Source organism: Bidens hawaiensis, unplaced genomic scaffold, assembly GCF_021521415.1.
Source record: "Bidens hawaiensis isolate Kalapana, Puna unplaced genomic scaffold, B.hawaiensis_p1.1 tig00021059_1, whole genome shotgun sequence".
NCBI lineage: Eukaryota > Viridiplantae > Streptophyta > Magnoliopsida > Asterales > Asteraceae > Bidens > Bidens hawaiensis.
In genome coordinates, this window is record NW_027493265.1 from 345,961 (window position 1) to 370,765 (window position 24,805).

The window sequence follows — 24,805 nt, forward strand, 5'->3', positions numbered from 1 at the left end:
CAATTAACACGTCCAATCTGTAATATGATCCCTACGATCGTTATTATACAATTATTGTTTATATAATCTTTAACCTTATCAATCGGTACATCTGGGGACACTGTTAACCCAGTACTGTACCTGTTCCGGGGGCAATGTTAACCCAGAAATACTTCTCCGGACTCAGATTGTGATGTCGTTTAGAGTTCCATGGTCACAATTTCTATTAGTCGTTTTCTCGTTTTGCGTGCCTAGCTCGAATATCCGTTTTATGTTTCAAAAATGAGTTTGGTCACACACGACCCGAAAATAGTGGTTGTCTGATAATTTAATTTAAAATGTGAAATTATAGCTCGGTTTAGACGTCCCGATTGGCCGCGGGACTCGTTTCCGTCTTTGGCGTATCGGAAACCGTTAAAATCGGTTAAAAATACCGAAATCATCCGACTTATTTTCGGATGATTCATTTTTACTTGTTTAACTCAATTATATGAAAATAGTCCATTTTTAAGGTTTTTATACACCAGTCAGCTCGCTTAAGCGAACTTCACCGGTTTACGCGTTTTAACTTTATAATCCGACTTATTTTCGGATGATTCATTTTTACTTGTTTAACTCAATTATATGAAAATAGTCCATTTTTAAGGTTTTTATACACCAGTCAGCTCGCTTAAGCGAACTTCACCGGTTTACGCGTTTTAACTTTATAAGTTTGATAATCAGCACGATTAATTATCCGTTTACTCTCGGATCTTGAAATTTTGCACAAATCACTTTTTAATAGTGGGGAATTTTATAAAAATATTTCCAGAATTAATTCTTATATTTAAAATTTATTTATCTATTTTTTAAACACCATTTAAACACTAAATATGTCGTAAATACCAAACGACTTTAGAAAAATCCCAAATTTTTCCTGGATGTCCCCTGCCATCCACATAGTCCCCTGTAATTTTTCCAGAACCAAAATCTTCTTTTACATGCTCTTTTTCCAAAACCGAGCTAGAAATCCCTAGAACTCGTTTAACCGAAAAGCCTACTTAGACTTCTCCAACAGACCTCAAATTTTGTGTGTGACTTATACATGATATGAAAAGCTTATCTGAAATTTTTCAGAATTTTTCATGATATTTAACTATTTTTCACCATTTTTGGCCAAAACCGAGCATTAAATTCACCAAATATTCATCCTTTATCCAAAAATTACCAAAACTTCACAGAACTCATCTTTTCATGTGTTTAACACCTCTGTAAAATTTCATGACCTAACTCTAAAGCATCAACAATCTGTCCAAATTTCCCAAAACCGAACATAACCGAATATACCTTTCGTTTTCCGCCACTACAAGCTACAAACTCATCTTTCCGCCTTATCTACCACTAAATACAGAGCCTACAAACAACATACCACAATACCAAGCAAGTTACACTCACGATCAAGCCATTTCTTTCATGGTTACGGTTATGATACTAAAAACAAAGATTTAACCGTAAAAATTCGTTTTTATTCGTTTAACTCATTTCTTGGACCAAGATCCCTTGTATAACCCATATACATCACTTGATCATGCAAGAATCGGTTTTCATCTTTGAAACCTCATTTTCTTGCAAATAAACTCAAGAAACGAAGATGAAAACGTGATTAACTCGATTCTTTACCTTGTTTTCTTGCTACAAAAGCTCGGTTTTGGATCATGATCTTGTGGAGAGGAAAGGGAGAACATGGAATTGCTTGCAAAAAAGAAAAAATAAAATGAAATGGGATGAGGGGGGTTGCGACCGGAGGTGATGAGGGGGTGGGGTGGGACCCACATGTTCATTCTTGGCCACTCATTTGGATTTCCGTAATCTGGATAATTTTTAGGATAATCTGGTTCAGTTCGTTTCTCGGTTGAACGTTTAATTCGGCTTAAAACGAGGCTAAAACGGTCGTTTTTCGGCTAAAAATGAAATTTATATAAAACCGATTTAAAAACTTAAACCATGACATTTATTAACTTAAAACCTCATATTATTAGTTATTACGCAACTTTTTTTCGGCTTGATCGATCGTCTCTTGCTCGGTTTGGTATTAAAGGTTTCGTTTAACGTACCGACGTACTATTAAATCGAAATCCTTTTTCTGTGCTTTAATCCACTTATCCCGAAGCTTTAATACTTCGTAACATCACTAAATATCATTTATCTCGTCTATAATTGAACCCTCGATTCATTCGGGTTTCAATAACTATCGATCGTTTGATCGCATATTCAATACGGTGAATTATATATTCACGTACAATCAATACAATGAACCATGTATTCTCGTATAATTACCATGGTAACTCATGTACCCGACATTACATATGACGTAACTAAGGTCCTTCGGTTAGGGTATACCTGGTTTCGTCGGAATCGTTACACCTTGTGTGCAGCAAATGCCAAAAACAATCGAATGGCTTCCAATCTCGCCACAGGAGCAAACACCTCATTGTAGTCAATCCCCTCTTGCTGATTAAAACCTTTTACTACCAGCATCGCCTTGTTCCTGATAATAATCCCTTTCTCATATCTCTTGCATTTGAAAACCCATTTTGTGCCAATCGCATGCACATCCTTCGGTTTTGCAACCAAAATCCATACCTCCATCTTCTTGAACTGGGCTAACTCTTCTTGCATGGCTTCGACCCACGAGCTGTCCTTGAGAGCCATTTGATAGTTCTTTGGTTCAATCTGGCTGATGAAGCAGGTGTACAAGCATTCGTTAATGATTCCTGTATCTTTAATGCTTGTGTAAACACAAGTGTGCTCATTCAAGCTTTGTCTTGTTTGTACACCGTCGGACAGATCACCTATCACGTTCTCCAAAGGGTGATTTTTGTGAACTCTCGTAGTCGGAACCGAACTGACTTGTAGATTGTCTTCCAGGTTCGAAGGTATCTCATCAATGGGTGATTGTTGTTGAGAGTAAAACGGATTGAAGAATTCATCTTCTGTAGAGGCAGCAGGGGTATCGACAGCATTTGACGAGGAAGGTTGACATTCATCATACTGCGGTCGTTGCACCAAAGTGTCTTCCTCATCGTAAATCATCTTCGTAGCAATTCTCTCATCAACTTCTGCACAATCCAAGTAAGGTATGTTAAAAGATTTAAAAAGCCTATCATAGTCGAAAACCCCAGCGGGTCCCGTGCTTGGTTTTGGTGATTTGTAACTCATGATATCAGTGTTACACACCACCTCAACCTTGCTGGTCGATGTATTAAAGACTCGTCTGTTGGGAGTCCCAACAACGTATCCGACTAAAATACCTTCGTCGGCTATTTCACCAAATTTAGAATTTGTCTTTAATATCGAACACGGGGACCCGAATGGTTCGAGACCACTCAAGTTGGGCTTTCTCCCATGCATAAGTTCATAACAGGTTTTATTCAGTCTTTTAACAGTTAACACTCTATTAAGGATATAACAGGCTGTTGCAACAGCTTCAGCCCAGAACACCACAGGAAGCTTCGAATCAGCCAGCATGGTTCTGGCTCCTTCAATTAACGTTCTGTTCTTCCTCTCAGCCACCCCATTTTGTTGCGGAGTATACGGAGCGCTGTACTGGTGTTCTATCCCTTTCTGTAAGCAGAAGATCTCCATCTCATAGTTTTTGAACTCTGTCCCATTGTTACTCCTGATGTATTTAACCCTTTTCCCCATGATATTCTCAACCTTGGTAATCAAATTTTTTACCATCTGAACCGTTTCATCCTTTGACTTCAGGAAATATACCCAAGAATATCGAGAGAAATCATCCGTGATCACCAAGCAGTATGATGTTCCACCTAGACTTTTTACATTCACGGGACCGAAGAGATCCATGTGAAGTAGGTCTAGGGTACTGACTATTGAATTAACCCTCTTGGTGTGATGGGATTTCTTGTGTTGCTTTCCTTTTTGCACGATAAGCATTGATCTTCAAAGTTGAAATTCTTCAAGGGAACACCCAGCACCAACCCATTTTTGACAATATAGTTCATTTTCCGAAGATGAATATGCCCCATTCTCCTATGCCATAACTCGGACTCCGATTTAGTTGCTTTTGACAGAAGACACGATTCTTCTGTGGCCATCTCAGTCGACCTCATGTCATTAATATACGTATTCTTTTCTCTTGGAGCCTTCATAACAATCCAATCCTCTGGTATCTTGAAACCTGGATACAGCACGATCGCCTCATTCTTGGTAAAGTGCACGGTGTACTCTTTGTCACAGATCTGCGATACACTCAGCAGATTATGCTTCAGTTCTTCAACAAAATTCACTTTCTCTAAAGTCATCTTTCCATTTGTCACCGTCCCAATTCCTGTAATCCTTCCACCGCTCTCTCCAGCAAAACTCACTCTTCCTCCTTGAACAGGTTTCCATTCGTGTAACAAATTCTTGTTACCCGTCATGTGCCGGGAACAGCCGCTATCCACAACCCATAGATTGTTTGCAACCCTGTTCAACTGTTCCTGCACGATTAAAGCAGAGGATTAAAATCTGGGGACCCAAGACCTATTGGTCTTGGGTCGATACATCCCGTACTTTGGCTGTCCAAAGTTAGTATTAGTATGATATCTGTAAGTCCTGAAAGGATACCTTCTTGTAGATTGACTATGAGGCCATCCAAACCTTCGTGAATTAAATGAATTATTACATATGGTTTGGTTGTTAGTAGTGAAAAACTGAGATCGATTTCTTTGAAAACCTGGATTAGTCCAATTTCTGAACTTTGGTGAGTTTTCATTTTTACTATTATTGTGATTACCGTTAGTTCTATTCTCAGTTTTTGAAGGCCTCATACCTCTGAATCTCTGCTTCAGAGGGCAATCAGCAATTAGGTGTCCTAATTGATTACATCTGAAACAACTCCTGTGTTCAACTTTCTTTTCAATAGTTGTCTTAGATGTTGAGGCTGCATTACTGCCCGTTTGTCTCACATATGGTGGGACATACGGGTTTAGTGGAGAATTCTTTTCAGTTGTTTTCTTTTTCTCTCCACATTTTGGTAACACTGCCTCTTGTTTTGTCTCACTCGACTCGGATGACTTGTCCGAATTTGATGAGACAGGACTAGGAACAGAAATCTTCACATTCGAAACAGGATTACTTGTTTCGCCTTTACTAACTTCTGGTTCTTTAATAGTAACCTTAACCGGAACTGTCTGACCAAAATCAACATCAACAGATTTCTGATTACTAGGATCATATGTATAGTTATGATTGTAAGGTGGTGGAACTTCATGATATCCAATTCCTCCCCTTTTAACTGGGGAACCTTGATCACTAACGAGGTGATCAAGTATAGCAGAGAAATTTCTGAATTGCTCAAGTTTTCTGTTAAGTTCCACCACTTTCACCTGATGATCAGCTATTTGTTTATCCCTTTCAGCTATTAGTTTGGTTTTCTCTTCCAACACTTCATAGCTAAGATCAATTACTTGAATTTTTTCAGCTAGATTTGCTTTAAGACTTCTAATATCTTTCTCACTAGCTTTTATTTTTACCTTATAACTGTTTTCTCTAGCTTTAGTGAAATGATGATCTTCTTTTAATGTTTTAAATTGAGCATCCAAACTAACAAACTGATCAGTTATAGTTGTCAATTGTTCAGACAGATTTTCACATTTAGTGCAAGGGAGTTTGGTACTTACCTCGGAGAGCTGGTCTGTCACTTCTGCCATGTAAGCTTCATTTTCGCCAGTTCCTTTCTCACTTCCTGCAGTTTCGATGTTCGCCAAATTTGCCTGTTCGAACACTTCTTCAACATGCAGGTTCCAGTTGTACTCCCCGTTCTGTCTGGATATCATAGCTCTATTATCATTACCACCCCCACTCTGTTGTGTAGACCTGTTTTGACTGCGTTCTACACGTTCATTTGTGCACTCCTTCGCAAAGTGGCCATTCTGCTGACAGTTGTAACACCTAACCTTCGACTTATCAAACCCTGGTCTTTCACCAACAAACTTCCTACCAGTCTTCTTCATAAACCGTTTAACCCTTCTCACAATCATCGCCATCTGCCACTGCAGATCCATCTCTTCCAGATCATCAGCATCGATCTGATCATAGTCTTCGTCCAAAGTTGCTGGATCAACAATCTTACCCTGAATGTAATTTTCATACGAGGCAATGAAAGATGCATAGAGAGCAAACTGCTCTTCAGCAGATTTAACACTCATGGGCATCTTTGAGTAGTTGTTGTTCGAAACACTTGGGGAAAAACTACCCTTGGTTGCTTGAGGTTTAGAAGCATTTGATCCTCCAGCTACAAAGCACACATCACCATTCATGTTGAGAGATACATGACCTTCATGTGTTGAGTTAGCGCCCGACTCTCCCTTTGAGTAGTAAGCAGATGATTCAGACTTCGAACTTGAACTTGAGTTAACTTTTGCACCATACATTCCCGGATCTTGAACCTGATCAGTAGGTGTCTCTTTTCGAACCATGTTTAGTTCAAAAGTTCGTAGCTTGTTAACTGCTGTTTCCAATTCATAGTCGGCAAAGTCTTTGTCTTCTCTCATCAAGACAGTGTACATCTCCCATTTCGGTGGGAGAGCATCAAGAAGCTTTTCCACGATCTCATCTTCTTTGTAAGCAATGGAATAATTGCTAAGTTCAGTCATCAGGTGATAATATCTAGTGATGATATCATCAAGTGATTCATTCTTCAAGTACTTGAACACCGAGAATTGGGTTTTAAGTAGTTTAATCTTAGATGCACGAATCCCCACATTACCCTCAAATCGGTTTTCAAGCGCTTCCCAAAGTTCTCTAGCAGTTTTATACTTCCTGAAGGTGTGAAGAATCTCTTGTGGAAGAGCCATTGTTATCGCTGCGTGAGCTTTACTTTCAGCCTCATACATTTTCTTCTCTTCCTCTTCCATCTTGTTGTATTTCTTTATCTGTTCACGACCCTCAAACAAAGCAGTCGGTGGAATGTAACCATCTTGTATGCACACCCACATCTTAGCATCTTGGTATTTGACATACTGTTCAAAACGATCCTTCCAAGCTACAAAATCGGTTCCTTTCATCATCTTCGGTGCCTTAGTAGCTGAACCCGCTTCCACTTCCATCTTCACCAGTTCCGTAATGTTTATTGAAGTCATCTTTCACGAAACACAAAGAAACCCGAAAAACAAAAATTTTATTCTTAACAGTACTGTAGGCGAAGTTGTGGATAACTTCGCTTAAGTCTATAACTTCGCTGGAATTCTTAACTTCGCTCTCCTTTTTAAATTCGCCTGATTCGGCGAAGTTATAGATAACTTCACTTAAGTTGAGCGAACTTGGGAGGTAGGCGAAGTTGTGGGTAACTTCGCTTGAGATAAGCGAACTTGAGAGGTAGGCGAAGTTGAGGATAACTTCGCTTAACCTTATATCTGTTGGAATTACGTATGCCCGAGACACATATTTATATTAATGTGGCTAACTGTGTTTGATCCAAGTCGGGTCATACCCAATAACAAGCTAGACAACACCAAATGTATTCTTTTAATGATTTGATCATTTAAACGAATACCGAACACTACGCGTTTAGAAAATTGGTTTTCTAAACAAACACACTTGAGGATTTAAATAAATTATTTGGATAATTTGTTTATATAAATTAATTATTTAATTGGTTAAATAATTATATATATATGTATGTACATTTTATATAAGTGAGTTTTATAAAATGAATGGAGATGGAGATGTTTTAAATGTTAAAACAAAATAATAAAAAAAAAAAAAAAAAAAAAAGAAAGGGAAATAACAAAAAAAACGGCCACCCCATGTGGGTGGGGTTTTTTGGTCCAATCAATATGCCTTCCTTCCTTTTGGGTCCATGTGATCTCTTTATTATTACCTCCATCCAAGACATGCAAAAGGTATCCATCAATTTTGAATTTCAAGTGCAAAGAAAACTCCCTCTACCTCTCTCTCATACCCACGGCTCAAGTGGGCAGAAAAAGGGTTTTGTGTGAGCTTCTTTTGGTGTTTAAAATCCTAGCAACAAGTTGGTGTTGTTGATTAAAGCTTGGGGTATCAAAAGCTTGAGGGTTTCTACTTGCAACCTTGCCATTTGAAGACATCATCATCTTCATCCACCTACATCTTCTTCTAAAGGTAAAAAGAGGTACATTTACATTATGTGAGCATTTTTGTTCTTGTAATATTGATCCTTGGCTTTGGGTTTTAGTTTTACATAATGGTATGTTCAATAACAAGTTTTAAAATATAAGCTTCCGTTGCGTTTTCTAGTTAAATGTGGTTAACTTGACTTTGATAAACTTGTATAAAACCCAACAATGGCATCAAGAGCCGGTTACAAGGACTTATGCTCCTTGCATGTTCATAGATTTCGGGTTTTTCATGGGTGAAAAAGGGGTCCGAAATTTTGGTGGATTTTACCCCTCATGGTTTTGTAAGATCTTGACATGCATGGAAAGATCTTAGGAAACCATTAAACATTTGCATGTTGGAATATCAAAATTGCAAAATTTTGGGGGGGGGGGGGTTTTGGGCCGTAGCTTCTTTGGGGGGGGGGGCCGAATCCCTTTGATTTTTTTTGGGGCATTGGTTGCTTAGGTTGCATGCTTAGAACATTTGGTATGTTTGGATGTGTCATAACCGAAACCTAGACCTTGGATGTGTTGATTGTTGTTTGTGTATGTTGATTATGTTTATTATTCAATATGGTTGTAATAATTCATAATTTTGGCTTGTGTAATTTATTTATTCATAAGTTGGTATGTAATAAGTAGATTAGTTGCATTTTCTTTTTTTTAGAAAAATATGTATTAGGATACATTTTGTAAAATTTGAAGATGCAAGAATTGGTGGATTTGGGCCTTGGACCAAAATTTTGGGCTTGTTGGGCCTCACCAGCCCATCATGGGATTCAAGCCCATTAGGCCCACAAATTTCACTCTTGGGCCCAAGAAGACTTTTGGAAGTTTGGAGCCCATTAACAAGCCCAACAAGAACTCAACAACTTGGAAAGAATACTTGAAGCATTTGGATGCAAGATCAAGTGGGAGTCAACATTCCATCCTTGTGTCATGTTTTGTCCCTTAGGTGTGACTTATGACCCATACTTGTTTCGGCTAACAAGTATGGTCAAACTTAGCGGTTCTCGGTTATGACTATATTTTGCATGTGTATGCTTGGTTGTTTGTTTTACTTTATGTAATGTGTGGTTGATAGATATTAGGATATCCAAACCGTCACATAGGAACGACAACAAGCATAAAACGGGTTCTAATATATATTTGGTAATATCGCGTCAATTAGTTTAATTAAATGGGTTTATTAAAACTAAGCGATTACTCACATATAATAAAATTGGTTTTATTATAACTTGAACCTTGAAAATTGGTTTTCAAAATCGCCATATTACTAAATGCATGTTAGGATATGGCATAATGTTTTTTCAAACTAGAATATTGGAAAACTTAAAAATCCCTTTTTCAAAATTACCAAGGAAACAAGTCTAACACCATCCTTTTGTAAGACACTTAACGTATTAGGAAACTTTAAATGGGATAAAGGTCACCTAACCATTTTAGAGCAAACTAATATACTTAAGGTAATATTAACATATTTGTGGGATAAAGGTCACCTAACCACTTGTATGTTAATCTTACATGTTTTTACAAGAAGGACGACTTGAATTGGAAACCATGTGATAAAGGTCACCTAAGCATGGGGTCCAATGGTGTTGATGGGATAAACATGCCAACACGAAATAAGGATTTCGAATGGTCCCATACCTCTAGAAGTTGCAAAGGGTTGCAATCGTCAAGGTTGACTACCTTGTTAAATCAAATAACGGGATAAAGGTCACCTAACCGAAATTTGATTTATCGTTGGATTCTAGAATTTAATTATTATTTTAAAATTTGGAATAAAAGGGTATTAATAATTAAATTGTTTATAATACTAAATAAAACTTTGTTAAATTTTGTAGATGGCCGCTAACAATGCAAACACCTCTACCCATAACACCCGTAACCTATCCTTAAGAACCATCCTTGAAAAGGATCGTCTAAACCATAATAACTTTATGGATTGGTATCGCAACTTGAGAATAGTTCTCAAGCAAGAAGAGATATCATATGTCTTAGACGATCCCATTCCCGACGAGCCTAACGTGGAAGATGAGGAGGCTTATTACGATTGGGTCAAGTACACCAAAGATTCGGTGCAAGCCTCTTGCCTCATGTTGGGAACTATGATTCCCGAAATCCAAAAGGATTTCGAGCATCATGGGGCATACGACATGATAACTCAATTGAAGGAAATGTTCCTTCAACAAGCTAGAGCGGAACGTTTCGAAACGGTTCGAGCGTTTCATGCATGTCGTATGGAGGAAACCCAAAGCGTCTCATCTTATGTCCTAAAGATGAAAAGCTATATTGAAAAGCTTAATAGGTTGAATTGTCCCGTGTCTAATGAGTTGGCTACGGATTTGATCCTCAACTCTTTGACCAAAAGGTTTGAAACCTTTGTCATGAACTATAACATGAATGGGTGGGACAAAAGCATTGGAGAGCTTCACGCAATGCTAAGAACGGCCGAAGCGGGAATGGGTAAAAGGGTTTTACCCGTTCTAACAATCAATGAAGGCAAAAAGGGACATAACTCCAAACCCAAAGCAAGTGTTGCTAAGGGCAAGGGCCACGTCCAAGGAAAGGGAAAGAGGAAAGCCATTACGCCCTACAAATCGAAGGAAAAGAAGCAAAAGGTTGCGACGCAAGATCCATGCTTTGAGTGTGGAGAGATAGGTCATTGGAAAAGAAATTGTCCGACCTATCTCAAAGCGTTAAAAGATAAGAGGGATGCGGAGCAAACCTCAGGTACTATCTTTACTATATATGTTGAACTAAATGTTATTTCTTCAAATACATGGGTACTTGATACCGGATGTGGAACTCACATTTGCAATTTGTTGCAGGGGTTCAAAAGAAATAAACAACTCAACAAAGGGGACATTAGTCTCTTTATGGGCAATGGAGCAAGAGTTGAAGTCCAAGCTCAAGGAGACTACTTGTTAAAGCTTCCAAGTGGTTTGGAAGTAATTTTGAAGAATGTTTTGTATGCTCCTAAGTTAAGGAGAAACATTATTTCCGTGTCCCTTTTGAAACAATGTGGCTTTGATTTTAAATTTATGGATTATGATATTCATGTTTTGATGAATGGCATATTTTATTTTAAAGCTATACCCATGAATGGTATATATGAAATAGATCAAAGTGGTATGTCACATAGTAGTTCAATGTATAATGTCAACACCAAGAAACTCAAGAAGGACTTGGGTGATCCCTATCTTTGGCATTGTCGCCTTGGACATATAAGCAAGAATCGCATGCAAACTCTTCGCAAGAGTGGTATTCTAGAAACCAATGAGTTTGATTCATTTGATGTATGTGAATCTTGTTTACAAGGCAAAATGACAAAGCAACCCTTTAATAAGACTTTTGAAAGGTCAAAAGAATTATTGGGTATCATACATTCGGATGTATGTGGTCCTTTTAGACCAATGACTAGGAATGGTGAAAGATACTTCATTACCTTTATTGACGATTATAGTCGATATGGTTATGTGTACTTAATGAAACACAAAGATGAAGCTTTTGAAATGTTCAAAGACTTCAAAACTGAAGTAGAAAGACAACTTAAGACAACAATCAAAGTACTTCGTAGTGATAGAGGAGGTGAATACCTAAGTGGTGTTTTTCAAGATCATCTTAAGAGTTGTGGAATTATTTCACAACTTACTCCACCTGGAACACCACAACATAATGGTGTGTCTGAAAGGAGAAATCGTACCCTATTAGATATGGTTCGATCGATGATGGCTAGAAGCACTTTACCTCTATCATTTTGGGGCTATGCTTTACTTTCCGCTGTTCGCATATTGAATATGGCTCCAACCAAGAAAGTAGAGAAGACACCTTTTGAAATATGGCATGGAAAGGCTCCATCGCTATCATTCTTAAAAGTTTGGGGTTGTGAAACTTATGTAAAGCAATACACCCCAAACAAATTAGAAGTCCGATCCACTAAGTGTATCTTTATTGGTTACCCTAAAGATGATATAGGATATTACTTTTACGATCCTAGTGAGCAAAATGTTATTATTGCTCGAAAGGGTAAGTTCTTGGAAACTAAGTTCCTTAAAGAAGGAACTAATAGTAGAACAGTGAAATTTGATGAGGATCAAGAATCACAAGATGATACACAATTGGTTGATACTAGCACTCAACAAGAGGTTGTTGAAAGTGATCAAGTGGTTGATCAAAACACACAAAACGTTCGCAGATCTGGTAGAGTTAGCAATCCACCCGAAAGATATGGATTTTTTGTAGAAGGTTGCTACGTGGTAGATTCGGATGAACCAACCACATACCGTGATGCAATGTCCAAGAATGATTGTGACAAATGGCTTGAAGCCATGAACGTTGAGATGCAATCCATGTATGACAACCAAGTTTGGGAATTGGTTGAACCACCACTTAACACCAAAGCTGTTGGAAGTAAGTGGGTTTTCAAAAGAAAAACGGATATGCATGGAAACTTGGATACTTATAAAGCAAGACTTGTAGCTAAAGGTTTCACTCAAACTCAAGGGGTTGATTATGATGAAACTTTTTCGCCTGTGGCAATGCTAAAGTCTATTAGGATATTATTTGCCATAGCCGCACATTATGATTATGAAATTTGGCAAATGGATGTCAAGACCGCTTTCCTAAATGGATATCTTGAGGAAGATGTCTATATGGTTCAGCCTGAGGGTTTTGTCGATCCGAAACATCCTAAAAAGGTATGCAAGTTAAAGAAATCAATCTATGGATTGAAACAAGCATCTAGAACTTGGAATCATCGTTTTGATGAAGAAATCAAAAATTTTGGATTCATCAAGAACGCTGATGAGGCTTGTGTGTATAAAAAGGCTAGTGGGAGTATAATTACCTTCTTAGTATTGTATGTCGATGACATTCTACTATTTGGAAATGACATTCCAACCATGGAAAGCGTTAAGGCTTGGCTTGGAAGTAGATTTTCCATCAAGGATCTTGGTGAAGCTGCCTATATTTTGGGAATAAAGATCTATAGGGATAGGTCAAGGCGCTTGATAGGTTTGAACCAAAGTACATACATTGATAAAATCTTGAAAAGGTTCAAGATGGAAAACTCCAAGAAAGGTTTTGTACCTATTCAAAGAGGGACCATATTGAGTTCAGCTCAATGTCCAAGCTCAAAGGGTGAGCAAGACATGATGAAACAAATCCCATATGCTTCTGCTATAGGATCCATCATGTATGCGATGATATGTACTAGACCGGATGTGTCATGCGCTTTGAGCATGACAAGCAGATACCAACAGAATCCAGGAGACAGTCATTGGATGGCTGTTAAGAGCATATTGAAATACCTTAGGAGAACTAAGGATATGTTTCTGATATATGGATCTGGTGAGGAGGAACTCGCTATAAAAGGTTACACGGATGCGAGCTTCCAAACTGATCGAGATGATTCTCGATCACAATCTGGGTATGTGTTCACTCTTAATGGAGGAGCTGTCTCTTGGAAGAGCTCAAAACAGGAAGTGGTAGCATTGTCCACTACAGAATCAGAATACATCGCCGCTTCATTGGCAGCTCAAGAAGCTGCATGGTTGAAGAAATTCATTACCGATCTAGGGGTGGTCTCTTCCATTCAAGACCCCCTAGAAATCTTTTGTGACAACGAGGGTGCGATTGCACAAATCAAGGAACCTCGTTCGCACCAAAAGACAAGGCACATAGAGCGGAGATTCAACTACATAAGGGATGAAGTTGAAAAGGGAAAGATATGTATTCGCAAAGTTGGAACTGATCAAAATCTTGCGGATCCATTCACGAAGCTCCTAGAAAGACCTAAACATGAGCGTCATGCGAGTGGCTTAGGACTTCGATATTCTAGTAATTGGATTTGATCTATTTTGTATTAAAGTTTAAAAGACTTTTGTAATTTAACTCTTTTATATGATTATGGAATCTTGAGTTAAATTCTAATTTTGCATGTTTAATCCATGAATAAGTTATCTTATTCTAAAAGTCCGTAGTCGATCACATTTGTGGGAACAAATATGAAGCAAGACTATTATGAACTAGGTTTGGTGGATATTCATAAGAAATGAATATGGAGCATAGGTTTGCTGCCAAAGTTCATAGATATTTGTGGGATACAAATATTGGACTGACCCGCTCTCAATATTACTACATGGAGTCGATTGACTTGATCATTAGTAATCTTGAGTAAAGGAGAATTTCATATTATCCTTAGACCTGAGATGTATATTGGGTCTTGATTTTCACCGAGTATTACACTTTGACTCTCCCCTTCGCTATTCGTAAAAGATGGTACATAAGGATGAGCTCGGGTGGAGTATAAAGTGATAGTGAGAGGCGTATACAGTCAAGACGGAATTTGTTCCTCTTATGTGTTGAGAGTTTAGATGTCTAAGGCCTGATAAAGTTGAATTGTAAAGAGAATGATCACCTATGTCTCTTAGATCCAACATGACATCTAGTAACAAAGGGATATAATGATAGATTCACCTAAATCATATCAAGTAAGGGACTTGAAGGGATGATGTTATTGAATGGCACTTCGTCAAACACATTAGGGGTGGTGAACTGTTGTTAGGCGGTATTCACCACTTGCATTAATTTTCTATGTATCTCGTGCAAGTGGGAGATTGTTGGAATTACGTATGCCCGAGACACATATTTATATTAATGTGGCTAACTGTGTTTGATCCAAGTCGGGTCATACCCAATAACAAGCTAGACAACACCAAATGTATTCTTTTAATGATTTGATCATTTAAACGAATACCGAACACTACGCGTTTAGAAAATTGGTTTTCTAAACAAACACACTTGAGGATTTAAATAAATTATTTGGATAATTTGTTTATATAAATTAATTATTTAATTGGTTAAATAATTATATATATATGTATGTACATTTTATATAAGTGAGTTTTATAAAATGAATGGAGATGGAGATGTTTTAAATGTTAAAACAAAATAATAAAAAAAAAAAAAAAAAAAAAAAGAAAGGGAAATAACAAAAAAAACGGCCACCCCATGTGGGTGGGGTTTTTTGGTCCAATCAATATGCCTTCCTTCCTTTTGGGTCCATGTGATCTCTTTATTATTACCTCCATCCAAGACATGCAAAAGGTATCCATCAATTTTGAATTTCAAGTGCAAAGAAAACTCCCTCTACCTCTCTCTCATACCCACGGCTCAAGTGGGCAGAAAAAGGAGTTTGTGTGAGCTTCTTTTGGTGTTTAAAATCCTAGCAACAAGTTGGTGTTGTTGATTAAAGCTTGGGGTATCAAAAGCTTGAGGGTTTCTACTTGCAACCTTGCCATTTGAAGACATCATCATCTTCATCCACCTACATCTTCTTCTAAAGGTAAAAAGAGGTACATTTACATTATGTGAGCATTTTTGTTCTTGTAATATTGATCCTTGGCTTTGGGTTTTAGTTTTACATAATGGTATGTTCAATAACAAGTTTTAAAATATAAGCTTCCGTTGCGTTTTCTAGTTAAATGTGGTTAACTTGACTTTGATAAACTTGTATAAAACCCAACAATATATATATATATATATATATATATCCTTATCCTTACTTAGAACGATCATTGTTCTTATTTTCACACAACACGATGATTACACAACAGACACTTGACCACACCATCGTAGTTCCAAATCCTTCATGAACTTCTTGACCATCTTCTTCATCTTGTTATATTTGTGAAGAAGCTTATCTCCCATCTTCTTCTTCTTGCTTTCTTCGGTAGCAACCTTCTTTCTCAGCTCGTGCAGTGCTCGATCGAGATGTTCCTCTTGGGATTGCGGCATGGTGTTTAGGTATCTATATTGCGGCCGTGGATCTCAATATCCCATCATTAAGATGTCGTAGTGATTTTTAGGATAAGATGATGAGGTTGCTTCAAAGGGATGATTGAAGAATGTTTCTGCTGTTGCTTCTTGTTGATGGATTTCATTTGCTTGTTCATACATTGAAGGGATCTTGCCTTGAAAAGGTGGAAAACCCGATGGAAATCTGATATGGGCCCAAGTATTGAAGACCGGGCTATTATGTATTTGGAGGCCCAAGATCGCGCTATTAAAGGTAGCCCACGAAAACGGGCATAACTTGGCCCACGAAGCTCTGTTTCAGGCCTATTACCAGTCAAATCGAAGCTTGAGACGAGGAGCACATTGTGGCAAACATCCTACAGCGGTTTGGCCCCTGTACGAAGCCCAAAAACGTCTCCTAAATAAAGTTTTGAGCCTTTTTATGTTTTTTCAGCACTTTTTATGTTTTTGTTTTTGGGTTTGTGTTCGGCCCATGGCCCATTTTAGGCCCATTTCGTATTAGACTCTTTATTAATATGCTGGTTATGTAATCTAAATGGACAGACTTAAATTTTATAATAATTACTTTTTCTCTTCATTTTACCTGACCTTTGGGTGGGATTTTTAGGGTTTGGAAGTTCATCACGGGTATTCGTCGAATCAACGTGATTCGATCATCATATTCATTTTACCGCTGCATCAAAATCTGATCTTGGTTCCTTGAATGTATCGCACAAAAGGGTCTGCAGGATCATAGCATGAATTCATATGGAAGAATGGATGTACACATCCTTCATCTGGTGGAAAGTCACACTTGGAGTTGGTTGATGGTTCTTCTCTTGGTGTACTTATTTCTTCAGAGATTTCCTCATCTAGATCTTCCTCTTCTTTTGGGTTTTCTTCTTCTTCCATGGCCTTTGCGTTATCAATCACCATAGGGTCCAAGTGATACCTTTCGTATGGTTGAATGGCTCTCATCTTTGGTCTTTGAGAAGGTCCATTGTAGGAATTGGAGTGAATGTCAATATGGTTATGGACGGGTGTTCCAAAATGTCATCTTCTTTGGTCGGAATGATATTGCATCAAATCGGAAGAGTCAGACTCAGGTTCAATCTTGATTTGTTTGTTGGGTAGCAATTCGTTGGACGGTTGGTACGTCGAAATGTTAGATGGTAGATACATCGGAATGTCTGATGAGTGATAGATACTCTAAAATGTTTGATGGGTGATACGTCGAAATGTTTGCGAGATGGTGTTCTTGCATCGGAGGATTGTTTGGTAATATTGATTGGCAGTTGTTCAGTGCCGGGAAAGTACACTAGTGTGGGTCGGTCAATCGGATGATCTTGGTTAAAGAAGTCTTCGTAGTATTCTTCACTCATGTTGTCTTTTGGGAGTATCAGTTCGGGGCGACCTGCTCTTCTTGTGTCGCGCATAAAGCCGTCTATTACCTTCTTGAATGACATCTATGGGTGGTTTAGATTGAAGAGGGTTAGAAAGGGTTACTAGCCTATCTGATCCCTAATTATATAAAACAAATAATAATAAAAATTTCTATTCACTTCGATCGAAGCATAGGTATTATTAATTATTACCTAATTCGCTAAGATCGATGACTCTGATATTAATCTATCACACCCTCATCTTAGGCATGGGCGTGTGACTAACAATTGGTACCATTTTGGTAAATAAATCAGAGTTATGGATTAAAGCGGAATATTTGCGGGGATTAAAATATTAATATTTACATATCAAAATACAGGATTATAAAATACTCGTTTAATGTTTACAAAAGATTACTTGTTAATACAACACCACCAATCAAGTTTTAATATTAAAAAAATGATTTGAGCCATCTAATCGCCTAATGAAGGCTTCGATTCTTCAAGCGTTTATTCTTCGTTACCTGTAAAACAGTTTGAAAATACGTTAGCAACACATGTTGGTGAATAAGCCGACGCATAAAATATTTATTTACTTAATTACCCCTCGAGACATAACTTAGGTCTCGACATATCGTGGCTTAAGAATAATCAAGTTAAAACTTTAACTCAATTACAAACTTAAGCTCTACTCCGAACTGCTCAGCAAACACCGCAGCGTTCGAGATTACTTAGCTACCATCAGTATACACATGATTACCCTCTCTCGGACATAAATTAGGTCCGCCCATCGTGGCGGAGGCATATAACCAGGTGTGGCGCGGTGTGCCCATCGTCTAAACACATATGTATGGATCCAAACAAACGTACACGGCAGCTAGAGGGCCAACGATTAGTTTTGTTCATAATGTTTTAGAGATACATAATCTCATGTCACAACAGAGGAATATCCTGATCTATATGCACATTTAAATGTTAATCAAGGTGTTCCATTCTTCACTTATGAACACGTTGAAGCTGCTGAAGAATACCTGGAGAAGACCATGATGAAGAATGAAAAAGTGACGAAAAGCGGATCAGGTTCAAAGGACCCTGCTTTCGATGGCATGTTTGGGGTACGTAACTAATCTCGTCTTTCTAAAATTATTGAAGCATACAGATACGTTGACATGGAACATGAGATGGAGGTCAAAGTGTGTGCAACTGCTCATCAAAAGACAACCTTCAAAGCATCAAAGACCATATAAGGTGACATTGTATTGTGGTTATATGATTCGGACCTGAAGGAATGCATAATTAAATAGGAGAATAGCGTTCAGTACTTTCAATACATTACTGACGTTCTCACATTGCCGAGGTGGGATGTGCGGACTCACGCTAAATGGCCATTCGTGAATCGTGGTGGAAATTAACTGGCAAGATGGTTTCATCAACATCTACTGTTTGAGGTCAATCACGGGGTCAAATTTTTCAAGCCATGGGTGCCAACCAGAATGTACATCGACGAGATAGATCCGAGGACTGGTTGAAGAAAGCATGTGTTGATGGTCAAGCCACCACACATGATGAAGCGAGTGCCTGTGAAGACGTTTTCGCAAAGTCTTTACAAGTCATTCAATAGGTGGTATTATGACAACCATACAGGCGAAGAAGTCATTGTTCCGCGTACAATTTTTAAGGCGGAATTTATACGAGTCATCGATCCGATGTGGCTCGTTAACTTATTAGAGACGGATAACGACTTGTTGCTCAAGAACAAGATTCTTTTTACTAACGTCGATGACTATAATCGTGCTATGCAATTCCAGCGTGTTGTTCGTGTTTTTCACGCACTTGGAGTTCATAGTTGTGCTGATTGGAAGACGAAGCGGTTCAACTAAGTTAAATGCAAAGAGCACGAGACGAGGGGGAGTTTGTTAGTGCACCGTTTTGGTCGTCTCGATCTTTGTATTTAATGTAATTTATATTTATTAATGTAAAGGGCATTTTGGTAATTTACCAGTCCCATTCGTTATTGTATATCAATAACTAGATCCTATATTGTATATCAATATGAATTGATGTGGATTAAGCTCAATCAAGCTCTCTCAAAATTTAACAAAATTTGAGTTGCCAAACTTGTAATTGTATTTGTTGAAATCAAATGAATGTGTGTAGATTGTGCTTAAAATTCCACTTTGTCCTTTATTACACTTGTAATTTATGCAATACAAATTGTAAAACTCTTAAAATAAGAGTCTTAATTTACCCTTTACTCATGTATTATATATAGGATAGATATACATGTTAGTTTAATACATATATGTACAACTAAGATAATAAATGATAATGTACATATATGTATATTATGTAATTGAAGATTAATGATAATATACATGTATGTATAATTTAACAAAACAGAGATTTTTTTACGAAACTAGATGCTAGATAAACGTTTTAGTATTTTTACTTTCTTAAAATTTTTGTCGTTTTGTTTTATAATTTTTCTAATATTTTTATAAAGGGTTTTTTGTGATCCAAAATGGTTCTCAAAGTTGTCAATTTTAAAAGTTCTCTTAAGATCCACAACATATGTATGTGTGTAATTTATTATTCTTCCTATAAATATAAAGTATGATTTTAATACACAAAACATGGTATCACTAACTTTCAAACCTGGCGAGTATTTGTGCATGTGATGAGGTAATTCCTATAATTACTTAGCGTGTGTGACATGCATGCAAGGTGTTCATTTACTACTAAATGATGAAATGATTATGTTTGCGTATTAAAATGCTTATGAATAATAATCGTGTTTAAGTAATGGTAAGAATTTTTACGGACATTTGTTAAATGATCGGACAAGATTTTGAGTTCTTAGCAGTAGGTGGAAGTATTTGGTAAGTTGTCCAGGTGGGTGTTATTTAGTTTTCTATTGTTTAGTAATGCTCGAGTAATCTGGGTGTCATGAAATATACTAATGAAGGTTTCTCATGCGTCACAAGCGGTGGTATAATTTTGCATGATAGTGTGCAAGATATCTTTGGAAATAATTTCGTAGATCCATTGCAAAACAATAGTCGTTGACATTTTTGGGGTGTCGGTTTTGGGTGCGTCGGGCTGTTGTGTAGTGAGTTCCGTTACATCTTTTTTGGGATCGAGTATGATACGAGGAAACAAGTGACCATAAACCAAGAAAGATTTGTGGTGGATCTTGAAAAGCTCGGACCAGTATGAGAAATGTGTGTATTCCATCTCAAGAGTGACCGGTCTGAAGTTTTTAATACTTGATATGGTGGTGGCTAGATGGATCTTAAATTCCATCGATGTGAGGTTAACAACAAAAAAATAGTTAGTGGGGAGGGAAGGCAGACGAGGTCGTGAGGAAGAACGAAGGAGATTCAGGTTTTGTTTATGGAGAAGAAGGGCGACAGCGAAGCGTGGCCGACCAAAGAGGAATATGGTGGTGGGCTAGGGTTTTTCTCATTATACCATGTAAATTTTCAAAATAGAATCATTGCCCATCTTCTCATTCATCATTCAATATATAAAGTTACAATATATGACTAATAATGGTAACAATATCAGCTATAATAAATACAATATATGCTCAATAACTTCTATACATAGTGTTGTATATTATTGACTAATAGTTTTTAAGTTTTCTCTATTTTTCAGTTAGATAATACTCTCTATGTCCCATTAAAAGTGTTATGGTTTGAAAAAACACAAAATTCAAGGTAGATTGAATGATTACATTTTTGTTTACCAAATGACAATAATGCCTTGGAAATTGGGTCCATCAATATTGTTTATTAATGTTAGTTGTGTGTGTTCCAGGGTAAGGTTGGAAATTATCAATCAATAAATCAATCATACCCAGTGAAGTCCCACCAACAGGGAAGCTATAAGTAGGGTCTGGGGAGGGTGGGATGTAGGCACACCATACCTCTATCCTAAGGGATAAAGTGGTGGCTTCCAGAGAGACCCCCAGCTCTAAAGTACATATGTTTTTGAAGCAATACAAAGAAAATCAAAGTGCAACAATAATATATAAATATTAATAATACTAATAAAATAATAATAGTAATAATAATAATTCAAATACTATATATATGTAAAGAGAATACCATTGTGGTGTGTGACCAAAATATGAGAAATATAAGCCCTAAGGTATTCCTTTCTCCCTAAAAATCCTTAATTTTAATTCTACTTCTCCAAAAATTCCTATCCTCCACCATGTCCTCGGAGAGGTTTAGGTCTATCAAATCATGCCTAATCCTCTCGTCCCAAGTCAATTTAGGTCATCCTCTACCTCTCCTCCCCTCTATAGTAATGTTTTCTATGGATCTAACAGGATTCGTCGTCTGTCTTCTCTTCACATGTCCAAACCATCTTAATCTCCACTCTCTTATCTTGTCTGCTATGTTCGCCACCCCTAATCTCTCCTGAAACACAACGTTTGTAATTCGGTCTAACCTTGTGTGCCCACACATCCAACGTAGCATTCGCATTTCTGCTACCTCCATCTTCCGTACTTGTGTCTTCTTGATGGCCCAACAATCTGTTCAATATAGCATTGCCGGTCTAAGTGCCACCCTATAAAATTTTCCCTTTAGTTTAGTTAGGAAAATTTTGTCGCACAATATACATGTGGCTGCTTTCTATCTACACCATCCTACTTGAACTCGATGGGTAACATCACTGTCTAATTCCCCATCACTCTGAACAAACGATCCTAGATACTTGAACTTCTTTACCTGCGGAACCACCTGCCCTTCAATGGTGATCTGTGCATCTTTATTGTCATTTACCCCACCAAAATCATAGTGGAGGTACTCCGTCTTAGAGCGATAAACCTTAAACCTTTTGTCTCTAAGGTTGCTCTCCACTCCTCAAGCCTCATGTTTAGATCTTGTTTTCTCTCAGCTAGTAACACAATATCGTTTGCGAACATCATGCACCACGGGATCTTTCAGGACCAATACCGGATTTGTTTATCAAAGAAGGGCAGCTAGAAAGTTTCCTAGATAACCCTAAACTTTGTGTTTCTGAAAACCGTAATTTGTCACATCAAAAGTTTTTAATGTGCTCACAAACTCACAATAAGAAGAAAGTTGATTACATTTGGATTGTTTTAGTGTCCCTTGGGATTATTATCCTTGTTGGTATATTGTTTCTAAAAAGATTGTATGCTAACCAAAGAGATGGTGTGAAACATGAAGAAACATGGTCTTCTTCTAACTTCTCATATAATGTTAAAAGCTTCCATCGAATAAGTTTTGATCAAGATGAGATAGTAGAAGCCATGGTTGATAAGAATGTCGTGGGACATGGTGGGTTTGGAACTGTTTACAAGATTGATCTCAGCAATGGGGAAGTGGTCGCGGTTAAGAGACTTTGGAGTCGAAAAGCAAAAGATTATTACTCATCTGAAGATCAGCAGAATATGAACAAAGAGCTTAAAACAGAAGTGGAGACATTAGGAAACATAAGACACAAGAATATAGTCAAGTTGTATTGTTATTTGTCTGGTTTGGATTGTGATCTTTTGGTATATGAATTCATGCCAAATGGGAACCTTTGGGACACACTTCATACCACGAGTAAATGTGTTTTGGATTGGCCGACAAGACACCGGATCGCGCTTGGTGTAGCTCAGGGTTTAGCCTATCTGCACCATGATTTAGTGCCACCCATTATTCATAGAGACGTCAAGTCCACCAATATCCTCTTGGATACAAACTTTCAACCCAAAGTTGCTGATTTTGGAATTGCAAAAGTTCTACGGGCTAGAGGGAAAGACTCTACCACAACGGTTGTTGCAGGATCCTACGGTTACTTAGCCCCAGGTAACCTAATTTTGGTTGCAAAACTATCACTATATATTTGCCAATATTTTTTTTCCTGTTGGTCCAATTGCCTTGTCACCTTTGTGTACCACAACTTGATGTTTGTTTTAGTTTAGTTGACCTATATATATATTTCTTACACCAATGTTTATGATATAGAGTATGCATATTCATCCAAGGCAACAACAAAGTGCGATGTCTATAGTTTCGGCGTGGGGCTACTGGAACTGATAACCGGAAAGAAACCCGTCGAGGTAGAGTTTGGAGATAACAAGAACATCATATATTGGATTTCAACCAGTGTGGAGGCAAAAGAAGGAGCTATTAACGTTTTGGACAAGAGACTTTCAGGGTATTTCAGTAACGAGATCATTAAGGTTCTTCGCATAGCAATCCGTTGTACATGCAAGACCGCGACCCTTCGTCCTAGCATGAATGAGGTTGTTCAGTTGCTAATCGAGGCAGACCCTTGCCAATTCGAGCATTGCAAGTCTTCAAACAAGACCAAAGAACAGGTCATGTAAGTGTATGATCATAACAACTTTCTTCGGGTTGTATGTTCACATTGAATGGCTTTACTACCCGTTTGGAACCTATATATAAAAACAATTTGTAGATATCTACTTACACTCTTCATTTTGATCACTATGTTATCCATTGCAGTCGTAATAATTACCTAATAGTAACAAGCTAAAATGCTTTAGGAAGTACAAGTTTCGTGCTTATCTTAGCTTATATTTGTGATGTATAACAGAAGCATGAAAATAAACATAGTGAATTCTAAAAGAAAGTTGATATATTACATCGTATAAGAATCAAATTGTGGAATTCATAGTGTAATCAAGGAAGTTAGTAAAAGGAAAAGATTACGAAATAACTAAAATTAGAGAAAATATTCAGTGATGAAAACGGAGCCTAATAAATGGAATTAAGGTTAAGGTCATGTAATCCAAAGGGAGCAAGTAGAAGCTGGTTAACTATTAAATCAATCGCTTCTTGTGAAGCTATATCTACGTTGTGTCCAGAAAAAGATCATTTTGATCCTCAATAAATTATTCTATAAGGTTTTGCCTTTTTTCCATGACCCAACTTCGTTCCTCCATGTTAAAGGTAGCGTAGACCCCAAGTGGGAAAACAAATATCATCAAAAAGAAGACTCTTATCAAGAATTTATGCTCATATATATATATATATATATATATATATATAATATAGATATATATATTATTCTAATTGTGTTTCCTTATTATTTATCTTTTTCTTTATGTCTTGGTTTCTATATATTGTAATCTATGTTTAAGAAAAATAATTAAAAAAATTGATTCAACCTTGGTTTCTCTTCTTCTCTTTTGTTCTTGGAGCCTAACCCACTCAAAGGGTCTATTTATACATTGACCATCACAAAGCAGTCTTTATCAAACAAGCTATAAGATAGACTCATGTCATGACTACATTGGAGGTTATAAGAACGAGTCGTTGATATTGCGACGTCTAAATCACACCATAATCACAGAGGCCAAAAAAACACACCTATTTGAATACATTGCTTTTGTTGCTATTTTGGTTGGCACATGTCACACCCCAACCTATTGCGAAAATGCCGGGGCATAAGCTGATTGCTCACAGCTCTCAAAGTAATATTATGCAATATTAAAGGTGACAATATCTATTAAATTTAATTAAATAACTG

The 24,805-nt window shown here is 37.4% G+C and overlaps 1 pseudogene across 1 annotated transcript; it reads left to right on the forward strand.

The window, feature by feature from the left end:
- The first annotated feature begins 22,167 nt into the window (after window positions 1–22,167).
- LOC143562744 (receptor protein-tyrosine kinase CEPR1 pseudogene) lies at window positions 22,168–23,961 on the forward strand (annotated as a pseudogene). Its single transcript, XR_013140542.1, has 2 exons — window positions 22,168–23,115; window positions 23,275–23,961. The product of XR_013140542.1 is annotated as a receptor protein-tyrosine kinase CEPR1 pseudogene (transcript).
- Window positions 23,962–24,805: the final 844 nt, after the last annotated feature.